At 51.4% G+C, this 23,692-nt stretch overlaps 1 protein-coding gene across 6 annotated transcripts in view; it reads right to left on the reverse strand.

Annotated features, from left to right (window-relative positions):
• The window catches only part of LOC104482066 (discoidin domain-containing receptor 2), a 60,262-nt gene extending 39,018 nt beyond the window's left edge, over positions 1-21,244 (reverse strand). For 2 of the 6 annotated variants that reach the window (XM_086763980.1, XM_086763985.1), the window contains exon 1: positions 21,110-21,244. The gene's annotated coding sequence lies outside the window, so the exon portion shown is untranslated. Of the gene's footprint in view, positions 1-4,714; positions 4,810-9,468; positions 9,494-20,261; positions 20,279-20,918; positions 20,966-21,109 lie in introns of those variants that run through there. The other 4 variants (XM_086763983.1, XM_086763984.1, XM_086763982.1 and 1 more) reach the window with 4 other exon arrangements.
• Positions 21,245-23,692: the final 2,448 nt, after the last annotated feature.

The raw sequence follows: 23,692 nt of genomic DNA on the forward strand, positions 1-23,692 counted from the left end.
GGGGCAGGGGAGCCTCACTGTGCTCCAGGAAGCCCTCCAAGATACAGGTCCCCTCAAGTGAGGAGCAGCCTCTGGCTCCAGTGCCACTGTTTCCGTACGCCAGATGACACAGGGAGGGTAGAAGTAGCAGGAGAACAGATGTGCTCAAATGAAAAGCTCTGATTATCTCCTTTCTCCTTGCCCAAGCAGCAGCGATCACTGTCGCCTACCTGTCCCACACAGGGCAGGCACCGGGAAGCACCTGGCACATGGACATTGTCACTCTGTTCCTTACACCAGCATCTCTCTCTAGCTTTTTATTTTTTCTTTTTGAGGAGGCTGTGTACTTTTTTTTAAACTATCCTTAGAACATATCAGCTACAAGTTAGCAACAGTCCTCTCAAGACCTACAGCCTTCCACAGCGAGAGTCTCACATCGCAACCATATACACGGCACGCTAACCACACAGATGACAGATGGAGTACTAAGAGCACTCAATATAAATCACCTTCCTCCCTCCCCGCTCTCAAGGGGCTCCACCGTAACCTTTCACTTAACTGTACTCAAACTTGCATTCAGGAGGAGCTCAGGTTACAGAGTCGCAGAATTATTCAGGCTGGAGGAGATCCTCAGGAGAGCATCTAATCCCACCTCCTGCTCAAAGCAGGGTTAGCACCAATTTCAGAGCAGCCTGCCAGGACTTCGTCAAGCTAGGTCTTAAAAGCCTCTAAGGATGGAGGCTCCTCCACCTCTCTGGACAACCTCTTCCACTGCTTGACCGTCCACAGAGGGAAAACTTCACTCCTCCTTACCCCAAGGCAGGACCTCCTGTTATTTCAGTCAATGGGCACTGTCAACCCTCCTGCCACACACCTCGGAGAAGAGCCTGTTTCTATCTTCTTCGTAATTTGCTCTTAGGTATCCTAAGATACCTGGCTCCATCAATCTCCTCAGTGAAGCCAAATTTCAGTATGAAGTCACTTAATGTTTTCTCTCAGGTCACCACTCAGGAGAGCGGGGCTCCATCCAGGCTGTGAGACAGCTCTGGTCTGATTTTCCTATGATTCCCGCTGGCTTCTTACAGGCAAACCAGGGAAGAGATGAGCTTGTCCCATACTGATGCTGGAGCACAACTCCACGGTGCTCTGTTTAGGAGCTGCGTGGATCATATTCCCACTGGTAACTATCTTTGAGAGGTATCGGGTGGCACTTTCTAAATCAACTTATTCAACGTAGCACCGACTGGCAAAACAGAAACTCAGATATTGCCACTTTAGCTCAGCGAGAGGGCAGGGACTGGTTACACCTGCAGCAAATAAAGCCCCGATACCCCCAGAACTGCCCAGAAGGGTGTTTCTCAGCTCAGAGCCCAGCAGCTACCAGCAGTGGTGAGGCGCCCTAGCAGAGCATGAAGAGCCAGAGATCAGATCCTGTGCAGGGCAAGGGGGCCCTGCCTTCACTGCCCTGCCCAGGAGCGGCCCCGGGGACCCGGCAGGCTCCTGCTCCCGCAGCAGAGCCTCCGCTGCCTCCCGGGAACAGCACCGTCCGGTCCACAGCGGGGAACTCAGTCGGGATCCAGGTATGTGATGTCAGTGCAGCTACTGGCAACCAGTGCAGGAATCTCATTAAAAACCACAATCTGAAGACTTTTCGGATGGGATCTGCATTCCACCAGAGCACATGGATCACTGAGCATGTCCTTTCTCTAATTAGACAGAGAGTTACTAACGCACCAGTTCCTCCAACTGCCTCTTGATTACCTGCTCCCACTCCATTTTAAACCATTGCTACAACATTTATGTCATCCCAAACCTCTGGAACTCCTTTGCTCTTCCCAGATTTATTACACAGCAGCAGCCAGGATTCAGAAAGCTGCTTTGCTAATTTGTTTCAAGCAAACAGGCTCCAATCTCGCTCAAGTTTCAAAGCCTTTAACAAGTTATCTTGTGTTTGACATCCTCCCTCGCTAGCAGCGTGACAGAACATATTTCGATAGCCTCATAAAGAACAATCCAGCTTCTCCTCAAAGAGGAAATATTTTACTTCTCAGTATTGTTATTCTCAATCAGTTGGGGTTTTTTTTAACCTTTCCCAACAACATAAACAGGATTGATGAAATTTATTGTTATACAGATATTAAAATATTTCTCACTGCCCAGAGATACATTTGCTATGCTGTAAGCCTTCCCTATTGTCTACCTTCCAGAATACCTAGTTTGCAGTAACAGCTACTTATCTACAAGTTTTCTTTGCAAAATGTTCCCAGGGGATTCTTTCTAAAAGATAAAACATGATTACTGGGACAGACTTTTTGCAAAACAGAAGGGAAGCACACAAAGAGCATCATATCCAGCAACAAGCTGAGGCGCTGCTGGTTTTCGCAAGGGCAGAAGCCAAGCTCCAAGAGACGGTTCAGTGCAAATCAAACCAGAAATGCTATTTCGGAACATCTGCTAATTTAGCTGGCAATCTAGTTTCCATCAAACCACCACAGAAATGCTGATACTACCAAAAGCTATATATATATATATTTTTTTTTTTTGTAAAATGTCTCTTCATATTCTTAAAACAAGAATTCAGTGCACCTGTCAGGGGAACACGGACCTTGCCCTTAGCTCAAAGAGCACTACTGCTCCCCTGTAACCTTACCAAAAAAATAAATGTTTAGAAGTGTGAAAAGCCATGCCATACATCTACAAAACCACAACAACAGTTTGAAAGAACACAAAGCAGTCTGCAAGTTTAATTTATGAAGTGCCTGGCAAAGATGGGAGCAGTGAGGGGCAACACTTCACGGATCAGCGGAAATCGCTGCTCCAGCCTGGAGACTCCCGTGGGGATTTCCAGGCAGGTCCAACCATGTTCTGCTGGGTTTGCTATTTACTAGTGTAACCCTACAAGATAAAATTTAACTTCTCACATACAGAGATGACACTTCAATTAACTGAATGTTCCAGCAAAACACCTAGCATGACTACAGATGGTTCAGAGAAGATCCTTGCTCGCCACAATGTATTTCATACAGTCAAACAAAGTATTTTGCCTATAAACAAAGGAAAAGAGGTGGGGAAAAAAGCTCTAGCAGCATTTCACAGCTCTGGAAAGCCAGAATGGCCAATTCTGATCAAATTTTCTCCAGACAGACCAGAAAACAGGAGCCCGCAGAGAAGTAATACGATTTAGCAATTACACAGAAGGCAGGTAGCTGTAGGAAAATCCTGGATTGTTTGAGGCAAAGAGGAAAGAAAGAGGAGAGCAGCAGGGGAAAAAAAAGAAATAGGTAAAACAATTACATCTAGACCAAGAAAAGGATCCCATTTACCTCTTTTCCACATTGAAAATGAACTGAAATTTAAAAACAACAAATTAAAACTGAGGAAATGAAATTCCACGGCATACCATAGGCATTCAGCCTATGGGACATATTGCCACAGAGCAATGTGGGAGTAATTCAATAAAACATTGGAAGTGGATCTACATAATAGGAACATCTGTGATTCCATTAGCAGGGGAAAAGGAGCACACTGGAGATAAATTTTCACCCAGCCAGGCATAAGCAAACCAGTAACTAACGTGACCAGAAGGTTCTCTCCTACACGGGCAGCTTACTCCACGTTTGTCTGCATTCAAGCTCTTGGGCTTTCACGCGCGTCGGTGCCAAGCAGCCTGAGATAAGAGGGGTGCCCGAGTAGGTGGGCTGTGATCTATCTCAGCCTGGCAAGCCTCCGTCTGGGTACGGAGATCATGTTTCAGTTTTCGGCAGCTTATTGTGCAGCTTCTCGAAAAGAGAAACAACTTTACCCAACTTTTTTGTTTTTTAGCAGAGATTATTCTCTGCGAGACAAAAAAAAGGCAGATGAAATTTCAGCCAAACTTATTTAAAAAATACCTGCGGAGCAGCGAGCAACCCTGGAACGGTCCAGGGGAAATACAACTATTTTGGAAAGTTCTCAGCACCTGAAAAAGTGAGTTTACTGGGGAACCAGTAAATCTAGAGGGGCTGCTACAGGAGAGCCCCATGGTTAACCCTAATAACAAGGATTCTCAGCTTCCTGCATATTCATACTCCTGTGTTTTAGGTTAAATGTGAGTCTGAGAAAGTTTGACAGCAACAAAAAGTGCAGTAGGTGCATCAGGAGGAGACAGGGAGGCTTGCATCTCCTTGGGGGAAGAGGTGAGTGAACTCGGGCAACGTGCAGCCACAGAACTCGCACGGGGCAGGAGCTGCTGAGGCTCGGAGGGCACGAGCGTGTCCCTGCCGGCTTTCCCACCGTCCACAAGCGACTCACTGTCAGCCCCAGCTTCTGCCTATCTGACTCAGCCTTAGCCCTGAAACACTGCAGGCAAGCATGTCTGACTGGGAGCCCAAACACCACGGGCTTTCCCAGAGAGCCACAGCCCAGAAACCACTTCTGTCCCAGAGAACGACACCAGCCAGCTTCACATCTCTACCCAACAAAAGATCCCGCGCGTCCCAGAGGGCCCTGGGCATGCCACGCTGCGGGAACACCCACGGGCTGGGAACCCTCCCGCAGCAGCGGGAGGGAAAAAAGAGTCACCATCTTCTCACCAGCACAGGGAGGAAAGCCTTCACCTCCTAGCACTGCCACCGCTACAAACCCCCCTCCGCTTTCAGCAAGCCTCCAAAGGCCTTTGTGCTCCAGGCAAGGACAGAAACACACTGGGGAGAGCTGACCGCAAGCCGAGAGCCGAGTTACGCTGGAAGGACCCTACCTGCCTTGCCCAGGGCCTGCCGAGCAGAGGGAACAACGGCCATGTCTCTTTTGAGCTCCATAGGTTGAGCCAGGCTGTAGTTTCAACATTCCTTGCAACTTTCCACCAGCACACATGATATGTTCAAACTTGAGTAACTCCTCCCTCCCTCCGCACACACAGACAGGCCCAGGAGATGGCCCTGCCTCTATCATCCCAGTTCCTATAGCAACTCCTGACTGAGCAGATGGAAACAGAGCTGTTTTCTAGGCAAATCTGCCTTCTTGGATTCCTCTGCTCTTCCCTGCTGTTGGCCCCTCCTTGCTCCAGCACTCTCCCTAGGGGCTGCTCCGCTGGCACTTGGCCCAGACTTCGTCTGGAGGAAGGCCAAGCTTTGAATTCATTTAGTAAAACCACAACATAAAGCAGCTCTCCTGCTCAGGAAGCAGAGCCCGTGTAGTCCCAGGGGCAAGCCAGGCCCCGGCACGGCACCACAGAGCCAGCTTGCACCTTCTTGTTTAACACAGCTGCCTGCGCACGCAGGAAAAATCCCGGCAGGGGCATCGTCACGCCGCGCTCCTCGGGTTCATTCTTCACCAGCCTGTGTCGCCCACGGGGGTAAGGTAAAAAGCAAAGACAGAACGAGTCATTTATTAAGCAGGGCCAGCCGACGGGATTATTGCAAGCAAAGTGCAGGGCAGGGCACTTCAGTCGCTTGAGGGAGAGCCCAACAGCAACACTGGGGCTCCATGCATGTTCACCACAACAGCTCCCCACCATTGCTTTCCCTGGGATGGGGTCCCACAGGAGTGAGGTTCACAACCGCAGCTGCCAGACAGCTGTGTGACACCACATTAACTTCCTTTTCACTTGAAAATATAGAAATAGAGGGAAAAATACAAAGCTCAATACCAGAACATGGCACCTGGGTGGATAATGACCAAGGGCGACAGTGGGAGCCTCACAGGCAGGTGACATTGCTAAGGCTCCACGGTGGCAGGACAGGCAGGACTGCAGCAGATGGAGCCATAGGAGGCACGGCCACGGGGCCAGCAGGCTGTGGGCATCCTGGGGAGACCACCCACACGTGCCAGCAAGGCAGCCCTTCCACCTCCAGCATCGGCTGGGCTCGGCCGTGCTGGGGGGAAACAGGGGAAGGTGTGTGGCAGGCTGAGGCTGTGGTCACCTGGGTGACAAGGCCACTGGGATTTGGGAGGAACACCTCCCGGGGTCACTGGTGTAAGGCCCCATTTAAGTGATGAGCAGCAGGGCCCACCGAAGAACAGAAGTACTTTGCTTGACTTGCCCGTTGGGAAATGCAGATGCTGGCATGCCTCCAGCCAGAAAGCTGCTCGGCAAGGCAAGCGCTGCGATGTCCCATTCAGACATCCCAGCACGGGGAAGCATCCGGTGCTGGGGTGGGAAACGGGTGCTGGTGCTGTACAGGAGTGTCCCACGTGGAGACTCCAGAGCAGGAGGCTGAGAAGCAGAGACAGCAGCGTGGCCATTCAGCCCATTTTCAAAGATTCCCATATGCGACACCAGGCTTCAAGCAGGAATCCCAGCAAAGCGTAAACAGAAGCAGCAGGTATTCTAGGCGTTCAAAAGAGAACGGTCACACATGCAGTCAGATGGCATCTTGCTGCCATCTTCCTCCCTGTCTCCTCATCCTATCCCAGCCACACAATCCACCTGTGTACAGAAAACTGAAAACTATTTACCTTTTTCCTTCCCCTTGGGTATTTTTCCACATTTGAGTGTGTTAATTAGCTCAGAGGGACGGAACAATCCCCAGGGCTCATACATGGTTTGGGACAGAAACACCTGACCAGCAGTAGGGTGGACATGGAAAGACAGGAGACCTCTCCCTGCCTGGGAAGCCGTACTCCAGGAGGGTGTCACTGATTCAGATAACACACTTACAAGGCACTGTCCTGCCAAAACAAGGATGCCTGCCCTGTCAACATAACGGTGCACAGGGCTCAAGCCTCTGAGGTAAGCTGGGATCAAAAGGATTCCCTTTGGAGGACACGGGGCAGTTTGTGGCAGAAGGTACCTCTGGGCGTCCAGGAACAGGGAGTCCAGGAGGGACATCAATGAAAGCATCAAAGCAGCTGCACATCACAGAAACAACATCAAGGGTCTAGAAAAAGCTCCCCATTCCCACATGCCACTGAAGAGCAATGGCCAAACTTGCAAAGAGATCTGAGGAGCTCCTTTCCCTGGGGAAGGACGGGGCTGCGGAGGCACAAAGCACTGCTAGCAAACTGCTGATCTTGCAGTTCAGCCTTGCTCTGCCTTCAGCACTCCAACAGGCTCTGCCGGATGCCCTCTGCGATGTAACTTGATCCGGCGGTGTACGTTCGCTAATCCATCCAGGCATAAAGCACAGCAGAAAACAGCCCTTTTTGCACTGGAATGAGCCCAAATATGCGCAATAACAGATCCCACTCAGCTATTACAAACTAAAGCACTTCAGAGTTTTGCATCTCGCATCGCAGAGGGAGCATACTTCTGCAATAGCATCATCGCTTCTCAAATTGTGTATTTGAGAGACTTCCTCATGACCTCATAGCAGCACATGTGACCAGTAAGTCATCTTCTCAAAGGACTAGAAATAACATCAACAGACCCTGTTTTGGTTTTGCACAGAGCAGCTTTCTGCAGCACGAGCGGGTTTCCAAGCAGCGAGGGAGCAGAAGTGGCTCGGGCCAGGGCTGGCATTTTTATCGTTTCTCCAGCAGATTGTGTTTGGCTCTGGGAAAGATCAGTCCAATTAACAGATAAAAACCCATTAGCAGATACCAAATTCCATATACAAATTTAGGCACAAAAGTTTGTTTATCCCAAAGTAGGGCAATTCAGCTGGTTTTAGAGCATCTGTACATTATCGTGAACCCCTGAAGCGTTTCAAAAGCATTCTCAGAAGAGATAAGAGGTGGTCTCACAAAAGAGAAAATAAGGCCTTGGAAGTGTCTAAATGCGTTTAAAGCAGCTTTTTTTTTCTTCTAGTGGTTACAAATAACCTGCTATGCTGAGTAGCAAAGCAGAAATTTGAAATTTGTGGGTGATGAACCGGTGAGGTGTTCGCACTGAAATCAGGAACTCGCCCTTTGCTCTCCCAGAGCCACTGCCTGACCTGGTGGCACTGGAGAAATAAATGAACTCCGACGAGCAGGTTGATGGGAAGGTGAGAAACAGCTCAAGACAGACAGATGGCCTTGAACATCTGAGCAGACCCCTCCTCTGTGCTGAGCACAAGGTTCTTGCAGAGGAAGAGCTACATAATCCCACTGCAGAAATGAATGTGAAACAGAGGCATGCACCAGAGCTGTGGCTGTGGCCAGAGAACTGCCCCAGTTACCAATGGTGAGATGGGAACACGCATCTGAGCGTAAGGCAAACACTAACTAGGATAGCATTAAAGCTTTTTCTGCCAGGTGTCTCCTGCAGCAGCAGCACAAGAGGCTGCTCCAGCAGTACTGCCAGACCACCTGTCCTTCCACACTGGCTCTGCTCCATGGTTCTTATCCTCCTTGCCTTCCCGCCACCCGCCTAGCCCAGCCACGGCAGGACCTCTGCGTGCCTTTATCCTCAAAGGCCACAGCACGGCCCAGCGACCCCAGTAAGCACCCATGTCTCATGTCAGACAGGACCAGGACACCACCTGAGCAGCCTTCAGCTAAGCAGGGATAAAGGAGTTGACGAGCATGGGATAGCCCCACTAAGGAGACTGGACCTGTACAACATGCAAGCTTTTTTATTCTTTCGGTGAGAGGTGGTGAAAGCCAGCTCCCGCCCTCACCGTTCCAGGAACTTTTGATGCACACAGAAGCTGGCTGCAGAAGTGCTTTGTTTACAGCCTCCAGCCCCCTTCTCTGCTTACCACAGTGTGAGAGCACAGACACTCCCACCCCACCCCAGCTAAAACATCTGTTCAGCCTCGCTCCGCCAGTATCATCCTTCCACTGCAAAGAAATCCACCTCCAGCTGTAAACCTGGGAAAAGAGGGAAGCAGGGCAGAGCTTGGCACGGCGGGGAGGGCAAGTTTGGGATGCGTGTGTGACATCCTCCAAGCAACATCGACAAACCACCCTTACACCCAGGCACTGACGAGAGCTGTTCTGCAGGATACGGGAAGACTGCTCAGAGATGACACGCTAGCACACGCAGTGATGTATGTGGACACCTGACATGGGACAAACCCTCCCCAAGCGGTTCAAGAGAAAATGGGGTGCAAATGGAATGCTCACCTTCCACCACACATCTCCTACCCCGTGCCGAGGAAGCCCTTCCTGCTCTGAAAGGAGATGACAAGAGTCCTCAAGAGGGCAAACACCACAGCAGTATGGTGTCTCCTTCACCCCTCAGCGACTTCCTAAATCTCTAAAACAAGCACAACCTCCGATCCAGCCACGGGACAGGCACATCCTCCTGCTCCCAACAGATAAAAGTTCTGAGCCGAGCTGCTTGCTCCCGGGCGCACGGGCAGCTGCCCAGCAAAGCCCTGTCCTGCTGGGACACGGAAGCAGGGGAGGGCTCAGCACCGCTTTGCCACCACAGCTCCCTCACCCAGGAATGAGAATGGCTGGGGAGGGGGCAATGGAGGAACAACAACTCCTCCCCAGCCCCCAAAATCTCACTCGGAGCTTTAATGCTACCAGGAGAGACCCAAAGAGCAGCAGCCTCCCATTTGCCCTGTCGTTTAAACACCACTGTCCCCGGCTGCCACACAGACGGGGGGTAAGAGTGGAGAGAAGGAAAGCAGTACTTACACTCCCAGGTCAGAAGCAGCGCAGTGAGATCAGTTTAGCTTCAGTTGTTGTAATGACAAAGCCCCAGGGAACACCTCACCCAGACAAGGAGTAAACTCCTGGCACAGAGCAGCGCTCAGAACACCACACTTGTAAACACGCTCCCTGGCCATCTTCACTGCGGCAACTGCGAGAAAGGGGCAGAGCAAACCATTATCTGCAAACACACCCCCCTCCCTATCCCTGGACACCGGGACCAGCCCAAGCTGGACATCTCCAGCCTCTCTGCCTTGCTCTCGTCTGCACAAAGAGCCAGGTTCCCTTCCAGTGTCCTCCAACAGATGAGGACTGCTGCCACCCCAAGAAAGGGGTCAGCTCCCATGAGCTAGCAAGCCTCTGCTCTGGGCTTCTGACACCTAATCCCTGGAAGCAGCTGATGTACTCAGCAAGCACAAGGCCTCTTTCAAAGCTGACCTTTCCTCCTGCAGCACTAGATAGTACGTAATGTCCTGAGCATTGTCCTTCATGCATTCCTCTCCCACCACTGCAGCAGGCCAGCTCCTCCTGCCCTCCACCCCTGTAACGAGTTTGGAGCAAGGCAGGCAGCGTGAGGAGAGTTCTGACAAGCAGAGCTGCACAGGTCCCAGGACCGCTGGGGACAAAGCCTTGCTCTCTCACCCCTGGCGATACTTCCCCAAGTCTGTTCCCCTCTCCCAGAAGTTTCCCAGGGGAATGTGTGTTGGCACATTTCACCTCGAAAGCCACAAACTGTGGGGACCTGAGAAGACCATGTCTGAGTGTTAATTCCAGCTCCATCTCAGAGGAAAGCTAATCAGCTCCCTTCACTGCAGATTTTATTCCAGAGACATGGAGAATACAAGCAGAAAGCCAAAGCAAACCATAAGCACTGGCTATAAGTTTCAGCGAGGAGGAACAGCGCGTGAGAAGGGAGAGATTTGGCACCAGCCATTTGCTGTTCCCAGCAAGGGCCACCAAACCAAGCGAACCACCGAACGGGCAGAGCCCAGCTTGTGACAGCAATGCCATTACAGCTCCTCCACCTGCAACGCAAAGATCCCTGCAAAAATAAGCAGTGCATGGAAGAGCTGGTGCTAAAACAAGAGCTGCCAGCCAAAGTCAGCCTCTAGCTGACAGCCCTGAAGCCCTGTACAGCTGCTGCTCCAGGACCCTCCGGCCACAGAACCCCAAACCTGACCTCTGCACTCCTGTCCGAAGCCAGCATGCAGAGAGCAGCTGACAACAGCAGTCACCACATTTCTGCAATTCCTCAGCAAGGACTATCATCTTCAGATAACCAGAAGACTGCAGAAGCCCACACTCCCAGCCCTTTTCACTGGCTCTGGCATGGAAACAAAAGGCAGGAGCGTGCTCTCGCATGCGCGGGGCAGGATACCAAAGCAACCATAACCCACCCAAGGACGCTGCTGCTCGCAGGACTCATCTGACACAACGGCTGGTTTGCACTCTAACAGGAACACAAGATGAATCTCCAGAGCAGAAGGCAGTGCCAAACAAGATCCGGACCAGCCCACAGGAGCTCTCACTTTCAGTGCCAGTGAAGGATGCACATCATTTCTGAATCTCCCGGAGACACGAGGGGATGCAGAGTCCAGGGATGCAGCCAAATTTGAGTCTAGCTACGAGACCTTAGCTAGGGAAGCTTCCGCCTCCTCAGCAGCTCCTCGCATCTCAGCCGTTTCCTTCCCAAGCCAGGCTTCCGAGCCTACATAAGCACAAGGGTGTTGCAATCCACAGTTCTGTGTGAAGAAATCCAGCCCAGCCCAGACACAGCAGCAGGCCTCTGGTCTGGCCTGACTACGTGCCATTCCCGGACACCCACTGCGTCCAGAAGCTTGTGGCATTTCTGAAGGCAAGTTTATGCTCAGATGTAGAGAGCTGTTCTGCTCCCACTAATACTCAAGACCACGATGGGCAACTTAGATGTGCACTCCAACAGGAACACTCATCTCATGATCCGGTATTTTTCCTGAAATAAAAGCAGCAGACTCTGGGGAAAACCCTCTCCTCCTGTTGCGAGGGGCTGAGGAGGGCAGATAAAAGGCAACTACATGCCTTGTGTTTGTGTGGCCTCAGCCTGGGCGCGCAGCTGGCCGGCACCCCGATCCCACACACAGCTTCGGGGCGAGGGATGCTCCCAGTGCTCATCCTGTGCCTCCTGACAAACCCAGCTCGGATCTGGGCAAACACCACAGCTAATACCGAGGGGAAAACACCCATGTGCTCATTCCAACAACGGAACATGTCCTACAGGCGCTGCTTCACCTGTAACACCCTGTGCAAACCTGAGAAAAACATCTAACGGGATCCCTGCCTCTTCCTGCAGAAACAGCACTAGGGTCTGCTCACATTCCCCACACCAGCACGGAAAAGACAGAAGGACTCAGATACATTACACGTCACGTTAGCAGCCCTCCTGGGACACTTCCTAACAGCTCACTTACATGTTTTTAAACCTGCAGGATGAGGTAACTCAAACTGAAATGCATAACCCATGCTTTACGGTGGTGCACTAGGTACAGCTCGCAAGCAAAACCAAACAAAAGCTGATCCCACATGGTACGCTGCTCCATCCCCGGACGTGTTCAAGACTTGGCCAAAGCCACGGCTGAGGGGATCACGTGCTGGAGACAGTCCCACTGCGGGTAGGAGGTCAGGCTGAAGACCTCCAGATGTCCCTTCCAACTAATATTTCCATCATTCTGTGATAGCAAAGGAGAAGAGGCAGAGTAATTATTGTTTTATGAAAGTTTTATGAAAGACTCGCATCGAGTTTCTCTGAAGAGATCTCTCCAGATTTTATCAGCAGCTTGGTTAACAAAGATGTGGGCACTGACACAATCAGGACTACCGCTGTACTGGCAGGGGTACTGGAGTACCAGTGTCCGCACCTTGATTCATTGCACAGGTCTCAAACAGGGTCAGCACACTGCGTCAGACTGTCCTTGCACAAATTTACACCCGCCACAAGAAATTTCGTCTTGGCATTTAACGTCAGCTATGTATTCAAATACAAAAGCCTGCACTAATTCCAAGAATACAGGTTAAAAGCAAGACAACCAATAGCTGTCCAGACGTTAGAAGCAACTAGAAAAATCATTTCCCACTGTAAGACTTTACTCTGGGGAGGTCTCAGAAGCACTGCTGCTATTTGGTGTCCTTCCAGTGCTGGGGTGAGGCCAAAAAGTGCCGTAGCAGAGACCGAACCACATCTATTCACTTGTGGGTTCAGTCCTCGGAAAGAAGGCAGCACGTCTGCTGGAGGTGCTCCGTCTGGAGGGGGACGGGGAAGCAGCAGCAGACGCTGAGATGAGAGAGGGTCATCGGCCACCAGAGAAACTGCCGTCAGCGCCGTTCCGCCCAGCTGTCTGCCCATGGTGCTGCCAGGACTGAGCCATGGTACCTCCACATGGCACCGGCCAGCAGAGCTTATTTTTTCAGGGTAAAGCACCATCCAGGTTGGGCCAAAGCATGGGAGAAAAATGATGGTATGTAGATGGATGGCGTCAAACTGGTGGAAAGAGGAAGGGCACTTGGGGAAGTTGGGTTATTTGAATAATACCCATTGCAATCCAGACAAATGCAAAACACATGCACTTAAAAACAAAGTCCATGAGACGAATTTACAGCATCGGGACCCCTGTCCAGGGAAGCAGTGAGGAGCTCACTGCACGGCTAGCTCTGCTAGTCTGACTTGTTCTCTTCAGCAGCTGAATCATCGCACACATGGCCAACACCTCATCCCAAACAATAACATGGCGTTGGAGGCTCACACTGCACATGTTCTCACAAGCACCCTCTGCTCAGCTCCACGATAAATGCAGAAATGAAAGACAAACAGTCCTGCAAGATCCCATTACCCAGCATGAAGACATGACAGCTTGTCAGGAACAATAGAAACAGCCCTGAGCTTCGTGAAAAGCACTCATCACAGGCTGGCGTTCTCGTACTGGAGAACACTAGTACTCTGGCTATTTCTGCTACAGGTTTGGTGGGTTGGTTTTGGTTTGATTTTTTTGTTTGTTTGTGGTTTGTTTTTTTTTTTTTACTTTTTGACAGGCAGAAACAAATGAGCACAAGTGAAATAACACAGCAGCAATACAAATGGACAGCAAAACCTGACGCTTGGCTAGTTTAGCTCTCCATCAGAAGGGAACACGAATGACTGATACCACTACCAAGTGATCTATGCAACAAAAACATGCCCAGATTCTCACCCTTCAAGGAAAAAGAAGAGCTGCAAACGCAGCGTGCTCTGCAGGCTCTGGCTCTGTCCTTGCTCGTTCTTCAGCAACTCGTCGTTACTGATGGGTGGGACGTTTTTACACCTTAAATGCTATTCCCAGAGAAACTGAACTAACTTCTCATTTTCACTGCATAAATTCATCTGGTTGGAAGAAAATACCCCACCCAACTCTTCTGGCCTCTAAGCTGCTGCTGGCAGACTCAGGACATACGACAGTCCTGGGGAAGAAACACAACTGTTCTTTGCTTGTCTGTCCCTCCTCTTGTCCTCTCGCCCTCTCCTCCATCCCCCACGGCACATATGAGCCGATCACCTCCCTACCACCTGGACAAGAGCTGACTTGTTTCAGGTTCATCAGGGACTGCAGAGCTTCGCAGACACATCTGGGCACAGTACCCGAGCATCAAGAAAGGGAAGTCAAATCAGGTCAGGAGAGCATCATCCATGCTGGGAGCCTTTCCAAGCAAACACCCAGAGAGCTGCTGCGTTAGGAGCAGACAGCCCCAAATCCAAATTTTGGAACAACTCCACCCATTTTAATTCCTTGCTCATGCATTCTGCAAGCATTAGTTCCGAGCGGGCTGGCGTTTTAACAGCTCCATACTTGAAGCTTCACGGACAAAACAAGGTTTACGCAGCACTCTTCGGGGTACAGATCATCACCTCCCGTGTGTACGCACCCCTTGACACAGCCGGCAGCCCTGCGGCGATCATCATCCCGTCTCCAGGTGGACAGACAGCCTGCGAACAGAGCCAGCAGGATCCCATCCAGGAGCAGGGTGAAGAACAAAATGGTTGAGCTGCTATGAAAAATACACAAACTCATTGCAATCCGTCAGAGCAACAAGTGTTTTACCAGTCCTTTCCATTAAAAGAAGGATCCTGGGATTATTAGCCAATGAATCAGGGCTTGGAATCAAAGCAACTTATGGTCACAAGTGTTGTATCTAAGGCATAAAATGCAGCACAGAAGTAGATATTTTAACCTGCATTGTACTACACACTCACTTCGTGCCAGACGAAGTCTGATGAGCCTGCGTATAGCTGTCTTCCACTTCCATAAGCATGACTTTCCACCCCTATAAACTACCTGTGTGAAGTTATACATTGGAAAGAGCTTCAGATAAACTCCCACAGAGCAGACGTGCTTAAGCGACAGGCAGCATAGTAACAGGAAAAAAGAAATACAACCGAGTCCGTGCTCAGCTCTAAGATTTACTTTCAGCTATTTGTTTCAGAAAGCAAGGAGTGACCCACAGAATGAGGCTCCCCTACAGGCAGAACAGTGATGGGAAGCTGCAGGTTTTAACATATGTTGCTTTACACATTCTTGTCTCCAAGTTGCATAACATATTGGTAGATTTCAGTGTGGAGATCTGAAATTTTCGCTGCCCAGTCTGACTCAAATATTTATTTATTTGTTTTTAAGAGAGATCGGGAACAAGTGGCTCCTTGGCTCCTATTTCCATAATCAATATTAGTACAACACCTCCCTCCCAACCTGTTTTTGTACAGCTAATCCTTCTTGATTTGGAAGAAGCCACTTCAGGCACGAAGCAGCCTTGGCATCAGTAAGGTGCCTTTCCACCTTGCCTGTGAGAATGAGTTGTACTTTAAAGCTGCTGCCAACAAAATTTTTCAGATTGCTCCCCTACACTGGGAACACCACCCAACATCACCTTAGAACAGCTTTGCTTAATTTTCATTCTTAAACAACAGCTGTGATTATTTTGGAAGAAGAGGCCTTTCTATTGAGGACACCTTAATCCTGTTGCCATCAACAGAAATGGAGAACAGTGTCCCTTTTGAGAAAGGCCAGAGACTGGAGGGATCCTTCCCCTACAGCAGAACATTAACATCAAGGCTTCCCCGCTCAGAATGTTCTCATGCATTAACAGCAAAAATATCATCCATTCTACATAAATTCCTTTGCTGAAGCCAGCAGAAAAACGTCTGTGGAATTAAGGCAGATGAGAGCCTTCCCTCGCTTGGGCTTATCCCAACACCACAGACACTAAGGAGAGAAACAGCGCTAAGGAAAGATGAAATACTTCCTTGCTATCTCCTGCTGCTGTCCAAGCAGCAGGACGCAGCACTTGAGAGCATTCCTCTGTATTCTTTATACTCAAAAAGCTCTTGCTGGAGCACAAAGTCACCCTGAAGACGGATGCTTTCGCAGGCTCTAGGTTTTTTATGTGCCATGAGGACACTGGGCATGTGACTTGTGTGTTAAAAGTTTCTGGCTCACCAGTATAAGTTCAGATTCTTTCCCTGCAAAACACACTGCATGACCTCATCTGCAAGCAATCAGCCTGAGAAATCAGCTTGTTAAAGGAAGCTTCTAGGAAAGGAGAGATGTCTCTGGAGAATTTGGGGGCCTATATAATTCTAACCAGTTTGTTAAACCCCAGCTGCTCTTCTCCCCATTGGGGTCACACAACCAAGAAAGCGTTTCTCCTCCCACACAACTCCAGACAGCAGGACAGTTTGCCAACACCTAACTGGAGCATCACATTTTCATTGTCCACAGCCTGAAAGCACTCTCATTTCCATGCAAATTCATTTTAAGCAGGCGCTGGAAGAGCGCAAGAGCAAACTCAGTGCTGCAACTTGAGTAGCATCCGGAAAAGCAATCCATTAAACATGCAATGGTGGTGACCTGAATGCATAACATGGAATATCATCCTCATTTCTGGGTATGTACTACAGCATTTCCCCACAATTATCACACGCACAGAAAGAGAGGAATAACTAGTACAGTGGGAGCTCTGAAGAGGAGTAAGGTAACAATAAGCTCCCGGGAAAGCCAGCTTCACCCTGAGATTGCTGGAAGTGACATAACAGAATTTTACCTACACTTCTGGCGATGCTGGAGGAGCATTCAGAGCCCTGCTCTCCTCCCCATGCTACATCTGCACGAGGAAACATCCTTTCCTCCCCAGTGCAAACCGTGAGGAAGCACGAGCACTGCAAAGAGTGTAAGAAATGAAGTGCAGTGTTTGATTCCCAGAGGACACTATCAGTTTACCTTTGCAAGGCCAGCTCCACCTTGTTCCTTCAGAGGGAGCACAGTGGTGAGTAGAACGAGCAGCGTGACTCTTGTGCCCACAAACTCAGCCACGTCTGCATCCCCTGAGCCTTCAGAAGGAGACCCACTGTTGCACCCCAAAGGGGAGGCAGGGCAGACCAGATCTCGATCCTGCCTTTCTTCACCTTCTTCCACGCAAGCTGTCACACTGCATTAGCTGTTCCCAACAGCATCTCCCAGGCAACCCTTTCTCAGCTGCCCCTAGTTGGTCATTCAAGTACTTTGAAATGCTCTCCTTAAAATTCTTGCATAGAAATCACTGTTCAGTGTTCAACACAGCACACAGGAGGGAGGGGAAGAAAAAAAAAAAAAAAGGAAAAAAAAAGCTAGCCTGTCTCTAACAAAAGAGATCAGCAGGACAGAACCTTTGGCTCTTCCCAGCCATGGATTATTCCAAGTGAAGTGATTATTCACCGCTTCCAGCACCTATTTTCAGTTCAACTTGCAAAAGTAACTCTTATGAAACAAACAGAAGGAAGCAAAGAGCAGAGTGGAAAGGCAACACACATTTATTACCATGAGAGCAGAGGATCAAGTTAACCACACTGGGTTCTCCCTCAATTTGTCTCTTTACTTAAGGTATTTATTACTTTTTGAAAAGATTACCTACACTTCAACCCATAGTTCCTGAAGCCACTGTAAGAATCACCAGGAGGGACACCGCGCTGTACGCTGCAGGATGACAGAGTCATAGTGAAATTGTTTTGGTCACCAGTGGCACCTTCTAGCTCCAAACAGAACTCTGAACCTGACGGGAATTTGAAATATTGCCCTAAAGAAGCTTTTTGCTCACTGCATCTTTAAAAAAGAAACACATAGCTCTATTTGACTGCAGACATTAAAGCTGTTAGGAGAAAAAGAGTCTCCTTCAAGCTTTTTACTCCCTAGCCAAGTTCCTAATTTTACTAGATTAAAAGCAGACACCCCCCCAAAACATATATCAACTACTAAAATCAAGGTACAGGACAACCAGCCCCAAATCCCTGGGGAACCATATCTCAGAAAATTCAAAGCATAAAGAGGAGGAGGCAATATTGAAGGGCTCAGCTGCCTATGGAGCAGCTTCTCAACCAAATCACGAAGGGGAAGAAGAAAAAGGAGCTTTTCCGGCTCAAGTTCCAAGTCCTTTTTAAAAATCAGTTTATAACCACTAAAATAAACACAGTAAGAACAACTGTGCACTAACTGGGAACCTGCAAAAACAGCTGCAGTTTAAGAGCCGCTCAGGCAATGCCTGGCAAACACCAGCAGATACAAATGGCCCCAGGGTATGGCAGGACGTCTGAAGAATGAAACTGAATTTTCACCCATGGGCTCACAGAGAAACTGCCCAAAGTTGCTCCAGCCAGGGCAGGCCAGGCAGAAGCAGCTATTCTGTCTGTGCTGCTCACCACCGTGGTGGGCATTTGCTCTGTTAGATCTGCCTCCTTCCCAAATCACTCTCTCCTCCAGGTGCCCAGGCCTCTCTGATGTCCTTAGCTGCCCCGTGCTGTCTCAGCCCAGCCAAGAGCATCCCAGTGGGCCTGGCTTGCCACGGGGAGAGTTTCAGAGCATGACTGCACCGTTCCCCAAGCACATCACCTGGGTGGCCATGCTGCTCTCCGCACTGGTCTCCCATCAGCAGGGGCTCTAGGCTGTTACCCAAAAGCCCTCTCACAGGACATGGCTGGTCCCTCCAGAGCACAGACCCCCACGGCAGCCAAACTCCCCAGGAAACAGCCACCTCAAAGGGAAGGGCAGGAAACTCAGAACAAGCAGAGCACTGCCAGACATCAGTTCTTGAACATTTCAACCCTTTTGAAGTCACTCTAGGACATCTTCAGGACAACAGCACCACATCAGATGGTACAGAACAGCAGCAGCAAGTAGCACCTCTAGAGAAAAATCACCCAGTCCTGCTGCCATGTCAGCTTTGGACTCCAGCAGACAACTCCCCAGTATCTGGAAAACCAGAAGACTTTCTGCCACTCTCTCCTCAATGACCATTTCGAACTGGAAGATCCCAACCTCCCCTCAGTGCTATCCAAGGAGCTACCTCAAGCCTCGGTAGACAGCCACATGCTTTGAACATCCTCCTTCTCTGCAAAGTTGACAGTTTTCAATTACACCCAGTTCCAGTTGCTCTTGGCTCTCCCTCCTTCACCACAGAGCTGTGCTCTGCACGGCCAGGCTTGTCACTGTGCACAAAAACCAAATTCAGGAAAGACGCAACAAATAACATCCTCCTGGACAGTGAACTGAATGAGAACAATGAAAGCCCCTGGGACAGGCAAGGAGACAGCTCTGGGGAAGGAGGCAGGTCACCTGGGCATTCCCAGGGGAGGAAAAGGACAGAGAGCCTCAGGGTCTCGCAGGGATGGCTCCTGAAAGTTTAAGATGCTGCAGGTTTCAAACTGTAGCATACAACCATCAGAAGGTCACAGATCACTTGCTAGCAGCAAAAGAATGCTCACACGCCCTGACATCTGCCCAGGGGACAGGCAAACACCTGGGTAATAGATTTAAGTCTTGTTAAAACACAATTACTTTCCTCAATTATACACCAGAGGCCAGAGCCCACAGGCTGAGCAAGCCACATGCGGCATAGCAGCTAATTCACAAAGCGCTTCTCTTGATTTCGACAGCCCACGTTACCCAGACAATCAGACTAAACGGACATGGGAGCCTTTCTAATTTTACAGTCCACGGAGAGAAGGCAGGAATGGCTGATGGAAGAGAAGCACGGCCTCTCTGCCCACACACACCACTACTCCTGGCTCCACAGCTACAGAATCACTGCTATGTTTTTTTAAAATATTTTTTTTTTTTTTTTCCAACGTAGTCACTTGAAGAGAAAAAGAAGAGCTTGGCATTTTAAAGTGAAGTGTTTCAAAACGCTGGTTTATCTTTCAACCTCAAAAGAAGAGAAATGTAAGGGAAACAAAATCTCAGTCGCTCCCTCATAACATTTTTCCATTTCTGTCTCCAGCAAAGCAAAGCACCCTGAGTTCCACTTTTATCACCTTTTTCTTGTCTTTCCTCTTCCCGTTTGGCTGAAAGGATCCCACTAGAGAAGCTGACATGAAATAGTCACAGATTCTCATATTTTATTAAAGAACATTTAGAAACCAGACCAGCCAAAGAAACAGCCAGCACGTTCAGCGCAATACGAAAGGGAAAAGCATCAGCAAACAAAAACTTACGTATCAAGTATCAAACAGAAAAAGTCAAAATAGAAGTTTAAAAGGAAAGTTTTCCCACACAGGGCAAACTTCAGAAAAAAAGTTCTTCTGCTTAAGAAAAAAAAAATGGAAAGCTTTCTTTCATGAAGGGAAAAAAAACCCCAAACAAATGAAACCACCAGCCAGCAGGAGTGCCTAACTCTCAGGCTTGCGAGGAAAAATCGGATCTCAGGACCCGAGCGTAACCAACAGCGCCGTTCCACACGCCCTCTGCTCCTACCTCACACAGCCCAACAGCTGGTACAGCCACGAAGAACCTGCCCAAAGCTGATCCAGCTGCAGAAAAGCAGAACAAGAGACAGGCCCGGCGCTGGCAGCCGGCCGCGTCCCCGCTCCGGGTCGGGGCTCGGCCGCAGGGACGGTGCCGGCGGCCCAGGGCGCTGGGCAGGGCGAACCCGCAAAACCCAGCCGCACCTCCTACCCGCGGGGAAACGCCAGGTTCGAGCGGGGCCGGACCCGCTCCCGGCCGCGGCAGGCAGAGGCCTAACAAAGAAAGCAAACCCCGCAAGAACTGCGGGCAGCGTCCGTTAAAATCGGCTCTCGCTGCCGGGCACTGCCGCACACCACCGAGCTGCCCAGAGCGGTTTCCACGGGGCCGGGGGCTCCCGCACGCACAGGCGAGCAAACCCAAGTGCTGCGGCGGTAACCGCAGCCACGCACAAAGCTGGGTGCCCCGGTTTGGGGTGCGGGGCTCAGCAACCCCGCCCCGCCACCGCCGAGCGGCCCCTGCCCACCGCGGGCTGCCCCGGGAACCGGGCGGGAGGGACCCGGCCCTAGGGGCGAGCGGCGCCTGGGCCCCAGGGACCCCGGCTCGCCCGGGCGCTGCTCCCCAAGTCCCGCGGGGTTTACCGAAACGCTCCCCGAGCCCCTCCCGCACCTGCGCCCGCCCGCGGGGGACGAGCCCTGGGCACAACCGCGGCGTTCCCGCCAGCCCGACCCGCGGGCGGCCGGTGGGGCGGGGCGGGGCCGCCGCCCCGGGCAGCGCCTCCCCCGGTGGTGGTGGTGGTGGTGGTGGTGGTGGTGGCGGCGGGCAGGGCGGGGTGGGGACGGCGGAGCCGCCGTCCTTACCTGAGCGACCGAGCGGCGGCGGCGGGCGCGGGCGGGCGCGCTGCATCACGGCCCCCTTCCGGCCGCCGGCGGGCGGGGGCGGGGGCGGCCGCGGCCTCGCCGCTCTTAAAGCGACAGCTCGGCGGGGGGAGCGGGCCCGGCCGCGCTGCGGGGAGCCCGCCGCTGCGGAGCCAGCCGGGCACCGTTGCTATGGCAACGCGGCGCGGAGGGCGGGAGCCGCGGCTCGGCAGGCGCCGGGGCCCGGGGCTGGGCCGGGGGCCAGCGCTGTGCCCTCCGTGTGCCCCAGTGCCCCGCCATGTCCCCGTGTCCCCCCGTGTGCCTCAGGGATCTGCCGTGTCCACTCGTCCCCCGTGTCCTCAGAGCTGTGCCCCCCATCTCCCCGTGTGCCTCAGAGCCCTGCCATGTCCCGTTTGCGTCCCTCAGGGCCCCGCCATGTCCCCACATCCCCTGTGTGCCTCAGGGCCCCACCGTGTCCCTGTGTGCTCAGGGCTGAGTCGTGTTCCTGTTTTCCCCAGGTACCTCCGGGCTGGGCCGTGTCCCCATGTGCCACAGGGCCCCGCCATGTTCCCAGGTGACCCCGCACACCTCAGGGCCGTGCTGTGTCCCTCCGTGTCCCCTCTCGGCCCTGCCACCTTCCCAGGTTACCTCGTGCACCTTAGGGCCCTGCCATGTCCCCCTCTTCCCCATGTACCTCAGGCTGCCGCCATGTTCCTGGGCCACTGCTCTGCACCCCGTGCTCCCCAGTTGCTGCCACCCACCCCAGATCCCCTCATTGCCAGTGTCCCATCACCGCCGTGGTGCCAGCGGGTCCCTCCCTGCCACCCCCAGCACCGTCCCAGAGCCAGTGCCCACGCTGTGTGGCCACGATTGCGCTCGGTGTTGTTGGGCCACCGGCCGGCGTGTGCTGGGGGTGGCCTCTGAGGACGCACAGGGGCTCAGTTACAACGGCCTCTCCCGCATGTGCCCCTTTTTAACAACCTTGACATCATTTCATCTGCTTTTTAGGATGACGTCAATAAAGATGGACAGCCCTAGGGCTGTCCAGACACGTGGTCACAAACAAGCTGAAGAAATGGATGGCGAGTGGGAAACTCTTCTGAGCAGGGGAAGGAAAGGAAGGAAAACACTGGTTAACAGGGAAACGTGTGCTTAGAAGAAATATTCAATACATCAGGTAAAAACATAGCCAAAACGTTAGACTAAGCCAGCTGGACAGAGTGACACAGTCTCTGGGTTTAAAGTAGATGGAAGTTTTGAAGATACTGTTTAAGGGCAAATACCGGTGGAGAACGTTGCTTTGCTCCAGGAAGCAGAAATGCTAGGTGTCAGGGTAATCCCATGGTCCTTACAACCAAACTTTTTGTCTCTTGTGAAGAATTTTCACTCATACTTGGCAGTGTGAGTGAACACAAATCCGTTTTCAATTTCAAGTCTCTGAGCCCTGTTGAGTGGCTCTTTAATGTGGTGAGGCAAGGAGAGGTACAGACCCTGGTGTGTCTTCACCGGAGAGCTCATTGATTTATTGGTTTCTTACCATGTCCCTTGACTGCTGTCTTCTTTTGTCTGAGTCTTATTTACAGTCGTCTTCTCAGGCTCCCCTTTTTCAGACATCCAGTTGTGCAATGGAGTAGCGCAGTATGTAACATCTAGGTGAGGCAGTGCAACAAAAAAACCATTTAAATATTTTTTTCCATTACGCTCCTGGGACACCATCAGTCCAACTTGGAGTGAGCCAGAGGGTGAATAACGCACCTAATGAAAACAGCTGTGTTTACAATTCCCATGGCACGCCTCCGCAGGGAGCAGTGGCCGTGCCCCTCCTGTCGCAGCGAGGGGAAGCAGTGCCGGCTCCTACTTTTGGTGGAGAATCAAAAAGCTGCCGCAGAGCTTTCTCTGCGAGTGAGGTTACCAACAGCCTCCTTACAGCTCTGAGCAGCTCTTTGTCTGCTCTGGATGGGCATGGGGAGAGGGGGGTCAAGTGTTCGTGTTGTAGGATCAGGGAAACATGGCAAGAGGTTCCCATTTAGGAACATCTTTGGAGTGCTGCATCCCACAGCACGCCTGGTCCCATAGGACACATCTATAGCACTAAATTAAGCAGTTCCTGGGGACGCTGTTTGATACGGGAATGTGATCATATGTAACAACAAACTGCCAGAGCAGTCCCTGGTCTGGGTTTGGGATAGTGCATCCGTCAGACTCCCCAGGGACCATTCCCAGTCAGGGAACATGGTGGGAATATCCCAGGGGCTGCTCCCAGTACTCATCTGGATGTTGTTTGCCAAGAGATTTTACCATCAGGGACGTGTCCTGGAGCAATGGACTCTGTTCCCGGCATCAGGGCTGGGGGACTCTGGGGCAGCAGGAAGGGTGGGCTGGGATGGTCCAAGGAGATTTGGATAAGGAAAGAGGTTGGAGGGAGGGATGGTATGAGGAAAGAAGGGGCTGGGGCTGTAGGATGGATCTGGATGGCTCTGGAGTGGGCAGAGCAGGGAACTGGGAGCTCTGGCAGAAGATGGAGTGAGACACAGGCTCTGGCCCAGGGACTGCAGGTGAGGTTGGAGGCCTCTGGGGCAACAGAGC

The sequence above is a fragment of the Chlamydotis macqueenii genome, chromosome 20, assembly GCF_036417535.1.
Source record: "Chlamydotis macqueenii isolate bChlMac1 chromosome 20, bChlMac1.mat, whole genome shotgun sequence".
NCBI lineage: Eukaryota > Metazoa > Chordata > Aves > Otidiformes > Otididae > Chlamydotis > Chlamydotis macqueenii.